Raw genomic sequence first — 18381 nt, 5'->3', positions numbered from 1 at the left:
TCAGGTGGTCTGAACCAAGGGAGGGAGGGAATAAGAATCTGTGTTCTTAAGACATTCCCTGGGTGGAGCCCTGAGCTATTGTGACAAACCAATAAAGGAGACCCAGCCTCAAAGTGGGGAGGCAGAGGAGGAAACAGTTTGGAGGGAGGCTTCCCCCTAGGGAGGGGAAGGAGAGGAGGGAGTCCCACCTGAGCCTTGCCTGTTTCAGGGCTTAAGGGGAAGGAGACATGAGGAAGACCATCGAACTGGGCTTGGAGAGCCAAGTGGAGCCTGGTGCCTTCCCTACAAGAGAGCTAGAAGAAGATCAGATTTAGAAGAAGATGGTGCTAGGGGACATTCAAGTGCCAAAGGAGCCTGGGACTTGAGCATCTGGCTCCTACTTAAAGTCATGAAATGCACGGAGTTGGGGAAAGGAGACTACAGTTCACATCCTGCTGCTCACCCAAGTATGTGGACACACACATGGGTACATGTAGATACCCCAGCAGTCCTCTCCTGCAGAAGTCAGAAAGCATGGTGGTTCAGAGATTGGGTTCTGGAAGCCAGCAGCCCCATTCACTTGACTGCAGAAGCCCCAGCCTCTTCGGCGGCAGAAAGTCAAGATGCTAGCAGTATGGCAATTGGGATGACTTGATGAGATGCTGCTTGCAGAGGCTGGGCACAGAGCCTGGCACACAGGGAGCACTCTGTGAAGCTGGTAGTAATACTAAAATATGTAAGCTCACTTCTCAAGCCAGGGAGTCATCAAGCCTTTCATTCAGTGTGTCTCACTCCAGCAGCCAGAGAGCCATAAAGTATTTCATTCAGTGTTAGAGAACAAGTCCTCAGGAAGGCATGAAACCTTTAGTTTGTTGTTACCCATTCCAGGTGGCATTCCCTGGGTGTGTTTTTGATGAGTCCTTTGCTTTTTATTTCTAGGACTCCTAAAGAAATGACAGTCCCTTGGTGCTGTATTTAATTGGAGAGGAGCTCAGAGACAGGAGATTATAATTATGACGCCCGAAATGTCAAGCTCTTCAAAAGCCTGCCATTGCCCTCACTGTCACCCCAATCAGCTCTGGGAACCCAAACCCTGCACCCCCACTCCCCACCCCCAGAGCATACCCTGAGTCTCTCAGCCAGTCCTCACCTGGGAAATCTGAGTGACGTTGACATGCAGGCAGCAGGAAGACACACGGTGAACTGAGGAGCCTGTGCTGAGCTCAGAAGAGGTGAGTTGATGATCTGCTATTTATAGCCACACTAAGAGGCTCTGGCCGCCAGCTCGCCAGCTCGGTGTGAGGCTGCTGGAAATGATGCCTTCGCAGAGCTGAGAGCACAAAATGCAATTGGTGATTCATGGGCAGCAGACACATGAAATACAAACATTTCTGTGCCCCAGCCCCACTCGCCTTTCAGACGTCCCATTTGGAAGCTTGTTGAACAGAGTTGCTAGCCTGCGGCCTCCCTGTCTGCATGTGTGTGGACAGAAAGTGAGGATAGGTGGGTTCTGCTCCAACCAGGGGCCTGAGAAGGGCAGCAGCACTCCCTGGAGGACACCAAGAGCCTGAGCCCACCCCTCCCAGAGGCCTTGGCCAGAACCCAGGTCAGGCTGAGTCAGAGCCAAGCCCTGGCCTCTGGAGGCCACCTGTGGTGCTGCCCCAGAGGGCTTGTGGGGGCAGAAAGAAAGGACGCTTCCTGCTCCTGCCCTCTGTCTCTAGAGGCAGCACTCTCATGGAGCAGCTTCCTGATGATGCTTGTTCCGCAGGACGTACAAAAAGGTACAATGAGGAAATCCTGGTAGCTTTTTTATTTTTTCCCCCAATTTCATAGCCCAGCACCTGTTGCCTGAAATAGCTGTTGTTATTTTCCTTTGGCAATGTCTTGGCTTTCAGGCCAAAGTCTACTTGGAGGCCCTAACTCTAACTCACCCTATGCGTGGAATGCACCAGGGATCTCAGCTTCCTGCCACCAAGACAGAATTGAAAGGACCCAACCAGGATAATGAGGCATAAACCAGGCAATCTCTGGAGCCAGACGGTTTGAGCTCAAATTCCATCTCCATAATTGCTGGCTACTTGGCCTCCATCACATTCCACTAAGACTCAGTTTCCTCACTGGGAAGATGGAGATAGTAACAGAACCTACCTCACTGGATTGTGAGGAAGATGAAAAGAAGAAATGTATGCAAAGGGGTCAGCACAGTGCCCAGCATGTGGAAGCTGCAGCCCCTGCTGCCGTGTTGGGTTTTGCTATGGTGTCTTGGCCCCTCTCCTGACCCCACTCCTATAAGGCACTGAGGCTCCTTTATGGAGGTGGTGCCCTTGGTGTCTCGACAGGAACCCTCTGCCTGGTATGAATATACCTCTCATCAGCCAGCTTAGCAAGAATGATTTCACCACTGGGAAGTTTGTCCCCTTGCATTGCCTGCTCCCTCCCTTGCCTGGGAATCAGGTGCCTATCCCTTGAGGTTAGACTATACCTGTGCTTGATCATCCTACTCTCTTGCCCTTCTGGGTCCTGGGGTAGCCCTTGAAGGCATTAACTATCACCATCTAGTAGAGGATCTCTCCTGAGGGTTCCTGGCAATAATGTGAGGTCTGTAGCCAGCAGGTTCCCCACCTCACCTACCAGCTGGACATGCATTACAAACTGCTGATTCATGAAGGCTCATGTGGCTTTGGCTGTTTGTACATTCTCTCATCTCCAGCTGTCGGCCAAAACATAATTGTAGCTGTCACTTTGGCAGCGAGATGCTGTGATGTGTCCTAATACAACTGCCTCAGCTCCACAGCAGTGCGCTTTTAGGAGATGGGAGGAATCTGCAGCTGCTCCTGTGGAGAGAGCCATTCTGAAAAGTGGTCTGTGTGATGTTCACCCAGGTGCAGCCATGGAGGTGATGTGAACACCAGAATAAGGCACTGCATTAGAACAGGCACTAGCATGCTTTCGTCTGCAGCTATAGTAATGCAATTCTGATGACATCAATTAATAAGAGAGAGGCTGTCATGGAAATGAGGCATTCTGAGCAGCTAAGAGAACTTGGAAACTACCTTTAGACTTAAATGAAAGTTGGACTCTAGTATGCATGAAGTGAATGAGGGGTTGGACATTTAAGTACATGGTATAGGGAGAGGATGCCAGAAATATAGTTGAAGCCATATTGGGAAGCAAGGGACTTAAAGGCCAAGCTTAGGGATGCCTGGGTGGCGCAGTGGTTGAGCGTCTGCCTTTGGCTTAGGTTGTGATCCCAGAGTCCTGGGATTGAGTCCCACATCAGGCTCCTTGCAGGAAGCCTGCTTCTCCCTCTGACTATGTCTCTGCCTCTGTGTGTGTGTGTGGTGTGTGTGTGTGTGATGAATAAATAAATAAATCTTAAAAAAAAAAAAGCCAAGCTTAGACTTGATCATGCAAGCAATAGGGAGCCACTGAAGGACTTAAGGGAGAAAGGGATGTAGTCAGACAACACTGGGAGTCCAGGCTCAAACATTCTCAAGTAGAGGCAATAAAGGTAAGACTCCCTCTGTACAACAGTGGTAAGCTCCTTGGGAAGCTTTCTGGAGCACCTGGAGCATCCTACCCTGGATTCAGTGGGTAAAAGTGGGAAAGGCCAGCCCTTGTCAGGCCAGTTGAGTGTCCAGCAACTAATGGGAGGCACAGGGCTCATGCCTTCCTTTGTCCTTGGTCCTTCTAGGCCAGAGTTCATTAAGGAAGCACTCCTGTGCTGATGTGATAAATGCAAGGGACTACAGGACTACAGGCACTTATGCCAAAGGTCAGGGGGCCTCCTGGGGTTGAGACATGGTCCCACTGCCTGTGGATATTGTCTCCCCTACCATACATATATGCTTAGAAAACAGCAGAGACAAATGTCCAGGTTTGATTGACAGAAGGATTCCTAGAAGGAAGGTTTTGCTTTTATAAGAGATTGTACTTTAAAAAAAAAAAGATTTTATTTATTTATTCATGAGAGACACAAAGAGAGAGAGGGGCAGAGACACAGGCAGAGGGAGAAGCAGGCCCCATTCAGGGAGCCTGATGTGGGACTCCATCCCAGGACTCCAGCATCACTCCCTGGGCCGAAGACAGACACTAAACCACTGAGCCACTCAGGCATCCCAGAGATTGTACTTAAATAAACTCCAGTTTATAGGTTGGTTTCATGAAGATAGAAAAATATGAAATGTTGGGACCATTGACAGTGGATGAACCACCCACAGCAATGGAAGCCAGAGCATATCTAGACCATCATGTAAGTCAGGAGGAAAACAGGATTCAGTTGACAGAAATTCTATGTCCTCTTCTCAGAAGTGCATTGTTGTGGAAGCAGAGATTTGGCAGTGATTCTCCCTTTCAGCTGCAAGCTAGGGAGGGCAGGATACCTCTCAGGTTGTTAGGGGAGGAAAGGCAGGAGGAAGAAATCCCATTCTGGCATGAGCTTCCATCAGTGTTCCAGGATTGGGCTGCCAAGGGGCAGGAGGAAGGAGATGCAGCATGTATTGAACAATGAGGAAGTCTGCTCACCTGGGCAGCTCCTGACACAAGGTGACTGTTGTGGGTGCCTGGAACACTTTGGCCTATGGATGGAGCCTGAACCTCATGCTCTTCCCTGAGAGGCAGGCAGCATGTCCTAACAACTACCTCTGCCTACCCATGGCTGGCTTGTAGTAGTATGCCAAAATGTAATTTTGCACTATTTAGTTTGCTTTTTCCTTTAGAATTTAACATATATTAGGTTTGCAATTTTTTTTTATTGTCTGTAAAGTCCAAACAATAGAGAGGTGCCTAGGCGGCTCAGTCGGTTAGGTGTCTGACTCCACCTCAGATCAGATCTTGGGGTCCTGGGATTGAGCCCCACATTGGGCTCCCTGATCAGTGAGGAATCTGCTTCTACTCATGCTCAGTCTCTCTCAATCTCTAAGTAAATAAATTTAAAAATCTTTTTAAAAATATAAAGAAATAAAAAGAATAAAGATAATAATAAAAAAAGAAAAAGAAAAAAATGGCCCTTAAATTTTTGCCCTTAAATTTTTGGACAACTTCCACTGAAATTCTTTTAACATGGGACTGAAACTCAGGACCTTAAAATCAAGAACTACACACTCTACCTCACCGAGCCAGCCAGACTCTGCCCCTTCATGATACTTTTTTTTTTTTAAGATTTTATTTATTTATTCATAGAGACACACACACAGAGAGAGAGAGAGGCAGACACGTAGGCAGAGGGAGAAGTAGGCTCCATGCAGGGAACCTAATGCGGGACTTGATCCCAGAACCCTAGGATCATGCCCTGAGCCAAAGGCAGACGTTCAACCGCTGAGCCACCCAGGCATCCCCCATGATACATTTTAAAAGTGGATACAATCCTGATTCTCCTCAGATATAAAATTAACATGTGTTGAAGATTTATTTTAATTCATCAATTAATGAGAGAAGCACTAAAATATTACAACCAATTCAAAAGAGAACTCAAAGTATTACCCATAGATAGTCAGATAAGGAATGCTGATGTGATTTTAGAAATGGATTCGAAACTGGTCAATACCCACAAGGCAATAGTCAGTTGTACTCCACCAAGCAGTCTGTGTTTCAGTGAACAGGAATTGCTTGCATCCCTGTCAAGCTTCTACAACTTAACTTCCATCTTTAGAGTTGAGAGGTGTCTAGTCAAAGACAGCAGAAGGCAGAGAGAACCTAAGTGGGTTAGTTACTCAGGACACCCACTCAATCTCAACATCTCACAATTGTTCCCTCCACTTGTAATTGGCTCCCTACCTATATCCCTCCTAGGATTTCCTCTACCCACTACCTCTGCTACCCACTACCAGATTGCCCAACTCCTTCGCCCATGTTCCAGGTGATGAAGCTGGTAGCTGGAAGCCCAACCTGGGAGAAACAACTATTGCCTGGGCTGAGCCAGCCAAGTGCTCCTAAGGCTCTGACTCTGCTTTTGTGGTGGTGGGTCCTGCAGTTGTGAGCCAGGCCAACTCAGGGCTGGCAGTCACTTGGGGCCTTGTAAAAACAATGCTTAAGGTTTTATGAAAAGGGATCAGATTAGAAATACAGAGAGGGGGGAATCCCTGGGTGGCTCAGCAGTTCAGCGCCTGCCTTTGGCCTGGGGCGTGGTCCTGGAGTCCCGGGATCATTCTCCCTCTGCCTCTGTCTCTGCCTCTCTCTTTCTCTATGTCTATCATGAATAAATAAATAAAATCTTAAAAAAAAAAAGAAAAAGAAAAGAAATACAGAGAGGAAAGACTTGTGGTCCAGCACAAGAGACAAAGTGCTTGTCTAGTTCCTAGGATGACTTTGTGCATTTGGATTCTGAGTCCTGTCCTCCTTTATTGTTTGAGTCAGCTTGGGTGGGTGCCTGTTCCCTACCTAAGAGAGCAGCTGACATGTAAGATGTATTATGACTGATGGGCAGGGGTAGCATCTCAATCCTTCCTGTCTGAGGCAATTTCCCACAGAGCTCATGGTCTGTGTTGGCACTACAGAGTATTACAGCAGCCCCAAAGGGCAAAGGGCAGAATTGTCCACGATACAGTAGGAAAGAACAAATACCTGACTCACTTTGTACCCTTGGACCATCACCTCACCTCCTATGAACAAGTTTTCTTTTTTCTTTTTCTTTTTTTCCCTGTTTATTTTTTTTAGTAATCTCTACACCTAATGTGGGGCTTGAGCTCATGACCCTGAGACCAAGAGTCACATACTCTTCTGACTGAGCCAGCCAAGTGCCCATGAACAAGTTTTCTTATTTTAAAAATGGGGGGGGGGGCAATACTCCTTTCTGGCTTGCCTCCTAGGGATGCTATGGGGTTCCAGTGAGAGGCATGGGTATGAGTCTACTGCCAAGGCCAGTCATGTGGTGGGAAATGAGCCCACAGCTCTGGCAGGATGGAGAGCTCACCCCCTCTGTGCAAAGTGCTTTGGGAGAAGAGGTTTTGTGCAAATGGCCAATCATGATTAATTGATGGAGAGGCTCTCAGGCAAAGGATCAGATTTCACAGATAAATACACACACACACACACTTTGGTTCTCCTGAGAAGGAAATGTTCATTCAGAGCAAGGCAAGCATATCTAAATGAGTGTTTTCCATACCTTCAACAGGTACCTTCTCAGAATCTTCATTCATGAGCATGTATTGAGTACCTGCTGTATGATAAGCACTGTCCTAGGCACTGAGATTCTGAGATAAAGAGTTAGCTCCTGCCCTTATGGTACTGGGAGGCAGACATACAAAAAGCTTTATGAAGGGTGTAATAAGCACAGACAGAGGATATTCCAGCAGCATCCAGGCAGAGCACCCACCTATGACCCCAGTGGCTTCAAGGATCTTCAGAGCATGTAAAGAGTAAAGTTGGGTGTTGCTGTAGTATTGAGGGAAGCATGGGACTGGCTGAAGTGGGCAGTTGGGCCAGTCATGTGGGGTTTGGGGGCCTCAGAGGGAATTCTATGCTTAAGAAAGTGACTGTTGGGGCACCTGGGTGACTCAGTGGTTGAGCGTCTGCCTTTGGCTCAGGTTGTGATCCCAGAGTCCTGGGATAGAGTTCTACATCGGGCTCCCCACAGGGAGCCTGCTTCTTCCTCTGCCTGTGTCTCTGCTTCTCTCTTTGTGTCTCTCATGAATAAATAAAATCTTAAAAAAAATAAAGTGAGTGTTATGGTCAGATTTGTACTGTAGATCAGTTACTCTGCCCATGGAGCACAGATTTGAAGGGAACAGAGTAGAGGCCTAAGGACCCTTCAGGAGATAGTTATATGCATCCAAACAAGAAGCAATGACCTGAGGAAAGGAGTATAGGGAACTGATTCAAGAAATAGTTGGGCCAAGATTTAACCTGAGAAGTGAGACAACAATGATCCTCAGGTTATTAGCAATGGTGACTGTGTGGGGAGAGTGGTACCACCCTAGGAGAGAGAAACCACAGGAAGAGAAGCAAGTAGTGGGGGAGTGGCTGGGTGAAATGATTCAGTCTGAGACATGGTGAATATGAAAGATCTATGTGCATCCGAGTGGAAGCATCCAGGGGGAAGGTGGATATGTAAGTCTGAAACCTAGGGAGCAGTTCGGGTTGTGAAGCTAGAATGAACATGGGCACACACAGATTTATAAGACTGTGGCAGGGAGGAGAGAGCAGGAAAAGAAGTGGAGGGGCCACCTTTGGCCCGAAATCCTCCCCTGATGAGAAGGAAGGTGAGAGGAGGGGACAGGGCAAAGCCTCCTTATGGGAAATAGGAGAGAATCTGATCCAGGCCTAGCAACACAGGGGCCCTGCTGGCTTGGAGGTGATACATCTGCATTGGCACAGATCTGTACCCCTCAGGATTTTCTATAGGACCTAAAAGCCAAGAAGGCTAGGCTGGCCTCTATTGCCTGGGCTGGTAGTCTTGCTAGAAGGTTGAGGCAGAAGAAAGTAAGAGGTATGGAGCAGAGACAGCTAGCTATTTGCCAAAAAACTGTCACCCTCTGTCTTTCTATAGAATAAAATTGAGGGTAGGAAGGAGTCTCCTGGCAGAGATGACATTTTTCAACACACACCCTCCCCTTACATCTGTTGCATCTCAGAAGAGTCAAGTGACTTATTCTTGCCAATAGAATGTTGATCAGGGAAGACGTGTCCTTTGCAGCCCAAGATATTTAAGTAGCAGATATACCATCTCCACCTTTCCTTTCTCCTGCTTCCAAATTAAGATCCTCTTGGAAACCACATGTTGGAGATGGCAGAGCCACAAGGTAGAAGGTTCCTTGTCCCTGACTCATCACTTAGAGGAGAGACACTAACCAAACAGGAACTCCTGTTTGGGTTTAATGTAAGCAAGAAACCAACTATATTGTCTGAGTCAGTATACAGTTTGGGATTTGTTTGTTACATCATCTAACATTTTCCTAATTATTACAGAGCTTAAGAAGATTCTTCATTGTTCAGATGGTTCTGATGGGGCTAGGCTGGGGAAACAATTGAGGCTTCCAGGGACAGAAGGTTTTTGTTAAAGTGTAAGAGCAGAAGTGGAGAGAGGACTGGAAATATCTAACAAGTAGGGGATCAAAGCCTCTGGTAGAATTCAGGAGGCTAAGATTTCAGAGAGAATCTATCCCGCTGTGTGGCAAGAGCCAAGTAGAAGAAGGCGAGGAACAGTAAGCAGGTTCAGGAATCGTGATGCTGGAAGTCAGGAATTGTGTTGGCTGGTTAGTCCACTTGGATGTCATAGTCTGTGATGAAGCAGGATGTGGGGTAGAGAGTAAGCCTCAGAGGACTGGCTCTCCTCTTGCAACCAGGGCACCAAGAAGGAGTGCTTTAGTAAAAAAGAAAAGTCTAGCAGGACTGCCATCCCTCAGTCCTGTGCCATGGCTGACTGGACCTAGCAGTACATCTTGTCGCTGCTTAGGATTTTCCCACTAGGCCACCTGAGATGCACACCTGAAAGCTGGACTATGAAAGGAACACCTATAAATGCTGAGGTAGGCTCACTCCAACCAGAATCAGCCTGACCTACAGCAAGAGTGCTATCTTCAGTTGGTAGAGCAGCTTGGCACTCTCCAAAGTGCTTATTTACATATCCTTTTGAACCTCATAGATATCTCAGGGACACCCATATGAAGACGGTATCTCTCTGTGCCAGGTAGAGTCACCAAAATGTTAAGTGAGATTCCTCAAGATGGGGTAGAGCCTGGATCTCCTGAAAGGTGCCAAAACAAGAGTAGGAGCAGCAGAATACTCAAGATAATAGTCGTAAAAATAAGAGCAGTTTATTTCTCTTTTTAAAAAAAGAGAGGGCAGCCTGGGTGACTCAGCGGTTTAGCACCTGCCTTCAGCCCAGGGCATGATCCTGGAGACCCAGGATCGAGTCCCACGTCGGGCTCCCTGCATGGAGCCTGCTTCTCCCTCTGCCTGTGTCTCTGCCTCTCTCTCTCTCTCTCTCTCTCTCTCTCTCTTTCTCTTGTGTCTGTCATGAGTAAATAAATAAAATCTTTAAAAAATAAAAAATAAATTTAAAAAAATTTTAAAAAGAGAGAGAGGCACTGGAGTGGCTCAATGGGTCAAGTGTTTGATTCTGGGTTTTGGCTCAGTCATCATCCCAGGGTTCTGGGATCGAGCCCTATGTCCAGCTCCTGGCTCAGTGGAAAGTCTGCTTGTCTCCCTCCCTCTGCCCCTCCTCCACCTTGTGCACTCTCTCTCTCTCAAATAAATAAATCTTAAAAAAAAAAAAGTCTGAGGTAGATCAAGGGTCAAGGTTGCTGTGGCCCTCCACAATTTCAGAGGCTAAGGCTCCTTCTCTTTTATTGCTCTCCTCTATTGTTCCATAACAAATCACTTCAAAACTCATTGGCTTAAAACAACAATAAACATTTATTATTTCACACTTTCTGTGCATCAGGAATTCAGGAGTGACTTATCTGGGTGCTTCTGGATTGAGCTCTCTCATGAGATTGCAGTCAGGATGTCAGATGGAGCCCTGGTCATTTGAAGCCTTAACTGGGGCTGCAATACTGCTTACAAGTTGGTTCCAGCTGGTGACAATAAGGCTCCCGTTTCTCACCACCAGTCATCTTCCATAGGGTTACTTGAGTGTGCTTACAACCTGGCAGCTGGCTTCTACACATGTAGAGCAAGTGATTCAAAAAGAAGTGAGACAGGGGTGCCTGTGTGGTATAGTGAGTTAAGTGTCCAACTCTTGGTTTTGGCTCAGGTCATGATCTGGGGGTTGTGGGATAGAGCTCCAAGTTGGACTCAGCACTGACCTCAGAGCCTACTAAAGCTTCTCTCTCCCTCTCCCTTTGCCGTTCCTATCCCCCACCCTACTTACCCTCTCTCTCTCTCTCAAATAAATAAATAAATCTTAGAAGAAGAAGGAGAAGAAGAAGAAGAAGAAGAAGAAAGAAGAAGAAGAAGACAGAAGCTGCAATGTCTTTTATGATGTAGTTTCAGAAGTCACACTGTCGGGGATCCCTGGGTGGCTCAGGGGTTTAGCGCCTGCCTTTGGCCTAGGGCGTGGTCCTGGAGTCCCAGGATCGAGTCCCACATCGGGCTCCTGGCATGGAGCCTGCTTCTCCCTCTGCCTGTGTCTCCGTCTCTCTCTCTCTCTCTCTCTCTCTCTCTGTCTCTAATGAATAAATAAAATCTTTAAAAAAATTAAAGAAGTCACACTGTCATTTCTGCAACATTCTACTGGTTACACAAGTCAGCCCTATTTAGCATGGGACAAAACTAAGCAAGGACATGAATACCAGAATTTAAGAGTCACTGGAGGCCATCTTCGAAGTTGGGCCACTTCATCTGCCATCCTCAAAGTGTGGCTTCACTCTCATGTCGTAAGATGGCTGCTCTAACTCTAATTATCACATCCCCAAAAGTGCTTTGTAGCTAGCACAAATAAGGGAGAAAGGAAGAAGGCATACCTTTTCCCTTTAAGGATACTTTCTAGAAGTTGGATATACCATTGTACTTATATCTCATTGACCAAAACTTAGCTGCATAGCTGGAAAGGAGGCTAGGAAATTTAGCAGTCTATCTATCTACCTGTCTATTTATTTATTAAGTAGGCCCCATCCCCAATTTGGGGCTTAAATCATGACCCCAAGACCAAGAGTCTCATACTGTACCAACTGAACCAGCCAGATGCTCCTGGTATTTATTTGTGATGGTTATATGCTCAGATATGGGGGGGTAGTTAGCAGTCTCTGCCACATTAGCAATGTTCCTGTGTATATTTCAAAAGATGGGGAGGGGAGAATATAGACCATCACTATCTTGGGTTACTGACCTGGCTAAGGACTCATGACCCATCTTGTCTGATAAATAATTGTGTGTGTGCTTGTGTATGTATATGTTTCAGCCATGGGGGAGGAGTGCAGATTAGTGTTTTACCCTATAATTAGTGAATCTCAATGTAAAATAATCTTAGAAAATAGTCCTTAGAAGAGCTCAGGAGACAAGTGAGCAATAAAAACAGACTTAATTCTAAAAGCCCAGTCAAAGGTGGCCCCAAGAATGAAGATGATCCAGAAAATGAGAAGATCATCACAGGAGGCACCGTGAGGGCAGCCTCATTCTGCACTCAGACCTGCAGGTTTAAATAAATTCTAGGCAGCCCGATTTACTGATCCAAATGCAGAAGCACAGATGGGCAACTCTACCAGCTGTGTTTTTAAAAGATCATATGATTCCTGATCAATTAACCGAAGAGACAAATGCAGACATGTTTAAAGCTGAGCTGCAGATTTGCCCAGAGACCTCTTAGAGATCAGAGCCAAGCTTGAACAACCAGCTGGGTGCTGACTCAAGATGGGGTGAGGGAGTAGGAATGGTGATGAGCCATCAGACAGCCAGAGAATTCTGAGGCTTAAGAGGTCCACAGACAAGCTTCCCTGGCAGAAGTAGGGCAGGGCTCTGACTTGGCCGAGTGACCAGTGACAGGAGGCACTGTTGGCCTAGAGGAAAGCAAAGTCTGAAGCAAGAAGCCTGGGGCTGAAGCACCCAAGAGGACAATTGGTACTGCTAAGGCCCTTCTGACAGGGGCTGGCTTTCTCCTTGCTACACAGCCTGCCTGGGCAACAGATCCTTATCTTGAGGGTAGAAGAGTTAAACTGAGGACTCTGAGGTACTTGCTTTGTGGGGGTTGGCTGGGAGTTTCTTACCTGACTGCCTGGTCTCACATGCCCTGCCCATGCCCCAAGCTGGAGAACATACCTGGGTCCTGAGCCCTGCTACATGGCCATCTCCATATGAAGTTGGCAGGACACCTAGGACATACTCGGGCCACAACCCATGCTCCTTATTGCATATGGATTGCCAATCATCACCATATTGCTGCTGTACAAGGGTCACTTTCCAGAGCAGGGAGGGGGTCATCAAAGCTCCCAGTCTTCTTCACTTTGGCCTGAGTTCCAAGTTCACCAAGAACTTGGGGGACCTCTACAGTCTCATAGTTTGAAGACCCTTTCAAGAGAGATGCCTCCAGGAATGGCCAATATCAGGCTCCAGCCATGGGTGGAGAAGCAAGTCCCTGGAGGCTAAGGGTGGGCTGGCGAGGGGAGCGAAAGCATCTTGCAGCAGACTTGAATTGGCTTGGGAAATCTAGGACTCTTCATCATGGCTCTGTTTCACCACTGATTAATGGGACAGATGCTAGACTATCCACCTGGGGACACAGAGCAGGGGAAACTTCATATGACATCACTCCAGACATAGAAAGAAAGCAAAACCGTGGAGGGTGCAATGTGCAGTGATGGGTACAAGTACAAGATACAGAAATAATGGTGAAGGGGAGTGTGCTGGGAGAGTGGTAAAGGAAAGCCTCACAGAAGAAGTGATACCTGCAAGAAAGAATGGAAGTTCCTCAGCTAAGAGTGGGGCCAGGTGAAGAAGGGCATCCAGAAAGAGGCAACAGCAGACCCCAAAGGTCTTTCTTTGAAACCGCCTGTGGTAGAGGTAGAGAATTTCCTTTCCTGATATGTTTACTGTACTCTGAAGTTTCTGAGCCCTTTCAGGGTGCAGTGTGGACTTGATCTCTTCTACTAAGCCACTGAAAGGAATCAGAGACACGATACTCCCTCTCTTCAGGGTTTGTTGGATTTTCTTTTATCTTTTAGTCCTCAGTACCTGGTTATGACTGTGGAAGTACCGTAACAAAGGAGAGGATGCTTTTCTGATCTTGAAGACTCTACCCCAAACCCAGTCCTTCTCTATGTTAAGTCCCCAAATGACCTTGGAAGGCCCCTTAGGCATGACTGTCCCCAGTAGCCTCTGATGGGGTAGGAGGCAGGGCTAGGAGGTGCACTGGAAGGGGGAATCTGATCTCCCCTCCTTGGTGTAAGACTCAATCTCTCAAAGTGTCTGGGTCTCTCTGGGATCCTTTGGAGCCCTCAGCATTGTTAAAGCACACATCCTGCCTCTTACAGATGGCCTGGAAGTGTGAGAAGCTTCATCTAGCTCAGGCTGACATATCCTCATCACTTATTTTGTGGTATATAAGGTAGCTTTTCCTCCAGGACCCAGGAAAATGTGATATGCAAACAAATCACCAGGCGACCCAAAACCCAACAGCTGCTCTGCAATTCTTCTATGAAGACCGAAAGAAGTAGAGGCCCCAAGAGGTCCAAGCCCACCTCCTTCTTGGTGAAACTGGGAAAGTGGAACTGAAACAGAGCCATGCTGGGATGCTACCCTGTCTCCAGCTCCAGGCAGACCAGGAACCTCAGGCACAGAGCTACAAGTGCCCAGTGAGGCTATGGGAGGATTTGCAGTGCAGGTAGAGGGTGGGCCCTGCCCTAAGTATCAAGGTCCTGGCCAGCCCAGCTCATTCATTCATGTACCCCTTTCCCCTGATTATTGCTTTTCTCACTGGGATGTGCAAATACTCTCCTGGAAGCCTTGGTCTTTCTCTCCCCTTTGCCAGCTATAACACCAAGACCTAGCTCAGATCACATTCCCTCTGGCTCAGAAATGCCTTAATTACAAACTCCTTGGTCTGGTATTCAAAGCCCCACCTACTACAGTACTAACTCACCCCTCATGCTGGATCTTGTCTTTATCTGGTCCAGATGCTCCCTTGTTGCTGCTAACGTCCTGGTCCAGCTCCAGTGCTGTATTACCTATCAAGTCTTCCTTGTCACCCGCTGCCCTCTGAACCTATGGCCTAAGGGATGGAGCTTTTTACTAGATTTGCATCTTTAATTACAGGAGTGATACATACTTGTAAAAACATTCCCACATTACAGACGTGTACACTGTAAAATGAGAGTGTGTCATCCCAACTTTCTTTCCCTAGAACTGGACCTAGTTAACAGTCAGGCAGACACTTGGGTACCCATTTTATCCAGCAGGTAAGGAGCCCTTGGGGGGCCTTCCATAACCACTTGACACTCTGACCAAGGGTTTCAGAGGTGGTGATTTGGGTTGACTTTGAAAGAAAATCTTCAAGGTCATTCTGTGAGATCCCTTGATTTCTTCCAAAGAACAGAGGCTCAGGGAGGCATTTCTGATTCATACGGAAATATCTATTCTATTCCCCCAAGAACTAGACACTCAAGTTCAGAAGGCATCTTCACCCAGCACTACTCCCACTATAATACCTGAACTGGAAGTCTGGCTATGGCTTTGTCCCAATGGCCACAGGGAGTAAAGGAAAAGTTTTCAGAAGGAGAGTAGCATTTTAGACACGGATCATGAGCTGGAGATGATAAGTTTGGAAGAAGCGAATGCCTTTGAGTGAACAATAAAGTTGGCCTGGACTTAGGCAGACACTGTGGAATATGGAAGAGGCAGATGAGGGTGAGCAACAGGAAGGAGACTCTAGCTCAGGTGTTGTGGATATGGGTTCCAGATCAACAGTTGCATTTAGCAAACAGTTGCTGATTGGATTGGATTGGATTCAGAGTGTGAGGACCTGAGCATTCCCACACCTTTTCATAGGTAAAGAGTTGAAGGCAATGACAAACCCCAATCTGGCCATCTAGATGACTGGAGAGGACTAGTCAATCAGTGCAGACCTGACTGGGTACCCAGATCTTGATATAGACATATAGGGACACACAGAGGCTCCTAGACACCATGATCTTGGAGCAGATGTTCCAGGTACACAGCTGACCACTTCCACCCAACCCATTGCTCACTTGACCTACAAACCCAATACCCCCAGTCAATTAACAACACTCACAAACTTTGCTTTTTGAATACAGAACACAGATGATTCATTACCAAATCCATTTCTCTGCCTTCCCCAACGCCAAGCCTAGATTCTCTGCTGGGATAATTTCTCTGTTTGTCTGTAAAACTTTTCCACTCAGCATTCAATCTTTAGTCTCATCCTAACTCAAGCCAGAGGCTCCCACCAGCTCCCACAAAGTTGAACATACCCTACACGTTCTTTGCACAATTCTGACATTTTGTACTCTTTAGTTCTTTGAGCTCTCTTGGGTACCTGAGGGTGCATTGAATGGCCAAAGAGGAGTCAGGGGTGTTGTTTGAGGCCATGAAAGTTACAGAGTGGGGAGCGTTGGGCTGGGGTTTTGGGGGAAGAATATAGGTAGGAATTCCAAAGCCTCAGTTCTGGTCTCCAACACGCTGGGTGATGTTTCTTCTCTGAGCCTATCCCTCCTCTAGCCCTCAGGCATTTGCACATGCTACTCTTTCTACCTAGAGTACTCTTCCCCTTCTTTGTCTGTTTGGCTCATCCCTCTGCTCTCTAAGGGAAGCCTCATTGATTTCTTGGTTCAGGTCAGATTCCTTAGTTAAATATTCCCATAGACCCCTGTTCCATTACTTCTTTCCCTTCATTAGTGGTGTTTGTTTGTTTGTTTGTTTGCTGGCTAGCTACCATTGGCCTTCCCCAGCAGACTGTGCCTTCCATGAGAGAGAGGTTCTGTCTGTTTGACTCACTGCTGTATCCCTAGCCTCCAGCAAGAGACCTGTCCAGGAGTAGGCAATGAGTGAATGAATGAATGAATGAATGAACAAACCAACAGATGGACAGATGGCTAATTTTTCACCTTTTGTTTTACACAAAAGGCTCAATTGGATGAGCTCCTCTCTAGCACTGATATAATTTTCTAAGCCTCTATTGTTTTATCTATGAAATGGAAAGAATGTTCCTCCTTACTGCTTTACTTCATCTAAAGTGACCCCAGTCAGCCTGATACAATTTGGGATACTTCTTTTTTTTTTTTTTTTTAAGATTTTATTTAATTATTCATGACAGACACAGAGAGAGGCAGAGACATAAGCAGAGGGAGAAGCAGGCTCCCTGCAAGGAGCCCGATGCAGGACTCGATCCCCAGACTGAGATCATGCCCTGAGCCAAGGGCAGACGCTCAACCACTGAGCCATCCAGGCGTCCCAATTCGGTATACTTTATTATTTTTTTAAATTATTTATTTATTTATTCATGAGAGATTCACACACAGAGAGAACAGAGACACAGGCAGAGGAAGAATCAGGCTCCATGCAGGGGGCCCAATGCGGGACTCAATCCCGGGACTCCAGGATCACTCCCTGGGCCGAAGACAGGTGCTAAACCGCTGAACCACCCAGGTATCCCCACAATTCGGGATACTTTAAAAACAACTTGAGGGTTCCCTGGGCCCAGGGCGCCTTTGGCCCAAGGCGCGGTCCTGGGGTCCAGGGATCGAGTCCCACATCGGGCTCCTTGCGTGGAGCCTGCATCTCCCTCTGCCTGTGTCTCTGCCTCTCTCTCTCTCTATGTCTATCATGAATAAATAAAAATGAAATCTTTAAAAACAAAACAAAAACAACTTGAATAAAAGCTCCCATTTGTGCTCCCATTTTCTGACACCCAATCACATATGTGTGAGCCTCAAGACAGAAATTCAGGCCGTGCCTGAAATCCCAGGCCCCACTGTCATAGCTGGAGTTAAATGGCATCTTCCAGAGCAGGATGAATTTCTAGAAGCCCCAGTCGCGCCTCCTAGAGTTAGAGGAATAAAGGCTCTTGCACGTACCCATGGCTGCGCCTGAGAGGTAGGTGAATGCCACAGCTTAGAATTAGGAATTATGCCCCACAAGGAGCCCAGAGTGCTTACTCTGCTTGTCTGTCCATCTGTCTCCAATGATGGATGCAGTGAAGGAGTTTTTCTAAGGCAGAGCCAGAGGTCTGGCATAAGGCCCAATGAGTCATCTCTCAAGAGTCTAGGCTACACAAGAACGCTGCCTTTGCCTTCTTTTGCTTTTGCTGCTGTAGGTGGACCTCACCTACTGAGGTCTGGGTCTGTGTGTAAGATGCACTAGGATGAGGAGACCATATCTATAATCTTCACCGAGGGACTCTGCCCATCCATTCTCTCCCAAAGGGCCAGGAACTGCTCACTCCTAATCGCCCCCAGTCTGGAGGAAACATGCTCCTCCTGGAAGGGATAGCTGGGCTGTACTGGAAGGATGACCTATCCATAGGCTGAAGTGAGACAGAGTCCCCACCACATAGAAAATACCGTTAATGCTTCTAAGAGCCAGGATAGGGAGTACCAGCTTCTAGCAAGTCAACAAGAACATGGAAAAGCTGAGAAACCTCAGTGGGAGAAGGGAGGAGGCTTTTGATTCTGGAGGAGCCTTTTCAGTGGCTTAGGAATGCAGTGCCCATTATACAGATGGGTAAACTCCTTCACAGAGGGACCCGTCCTTGATGGAGGCTTGGAAAGAGCCTAAGTATTCACTATTCTAAAGAAGAGTAGTCCCGGGATCCCTGGGTGGCGCAGCGGTTTAGCGCCTGTCTTTGGCCCAGGGCGCGATCCTGGAGACCCGGGATCGAATCCCACGTCGGGCTCCCGGTGCATGGAGCCTACTTCTCCTTCTGCCTGTGTCTCTGCCTCTCTCTCTCTCATTCTGTGTGACTATCATAAATAAATAAAAAAAAAAATTAAAAAAATATATTTAAAAAAAAAAAAA

The sequence above is a fragment of the Nyctereutes procyonoides genome, unplaced genomic scaffold (genome assembly GCF_905146905.1).
Source record: "Nyctereutes procyonoides isolate TBG_1078 unplaced genomic scaffold, NYPRO_anot_genome, whole genome shotgun sequence".
NCBI lineage: Eukaryota > Metazoa > Chordata > Mammalia > Carnivora > Canidae > Nyctereutes > Nyctereutes procyonoides.
The sequence above is the reverse complement of the archived record's forward strand: the minus strand, read 5'-3'. Positions refer to the sequence as shown.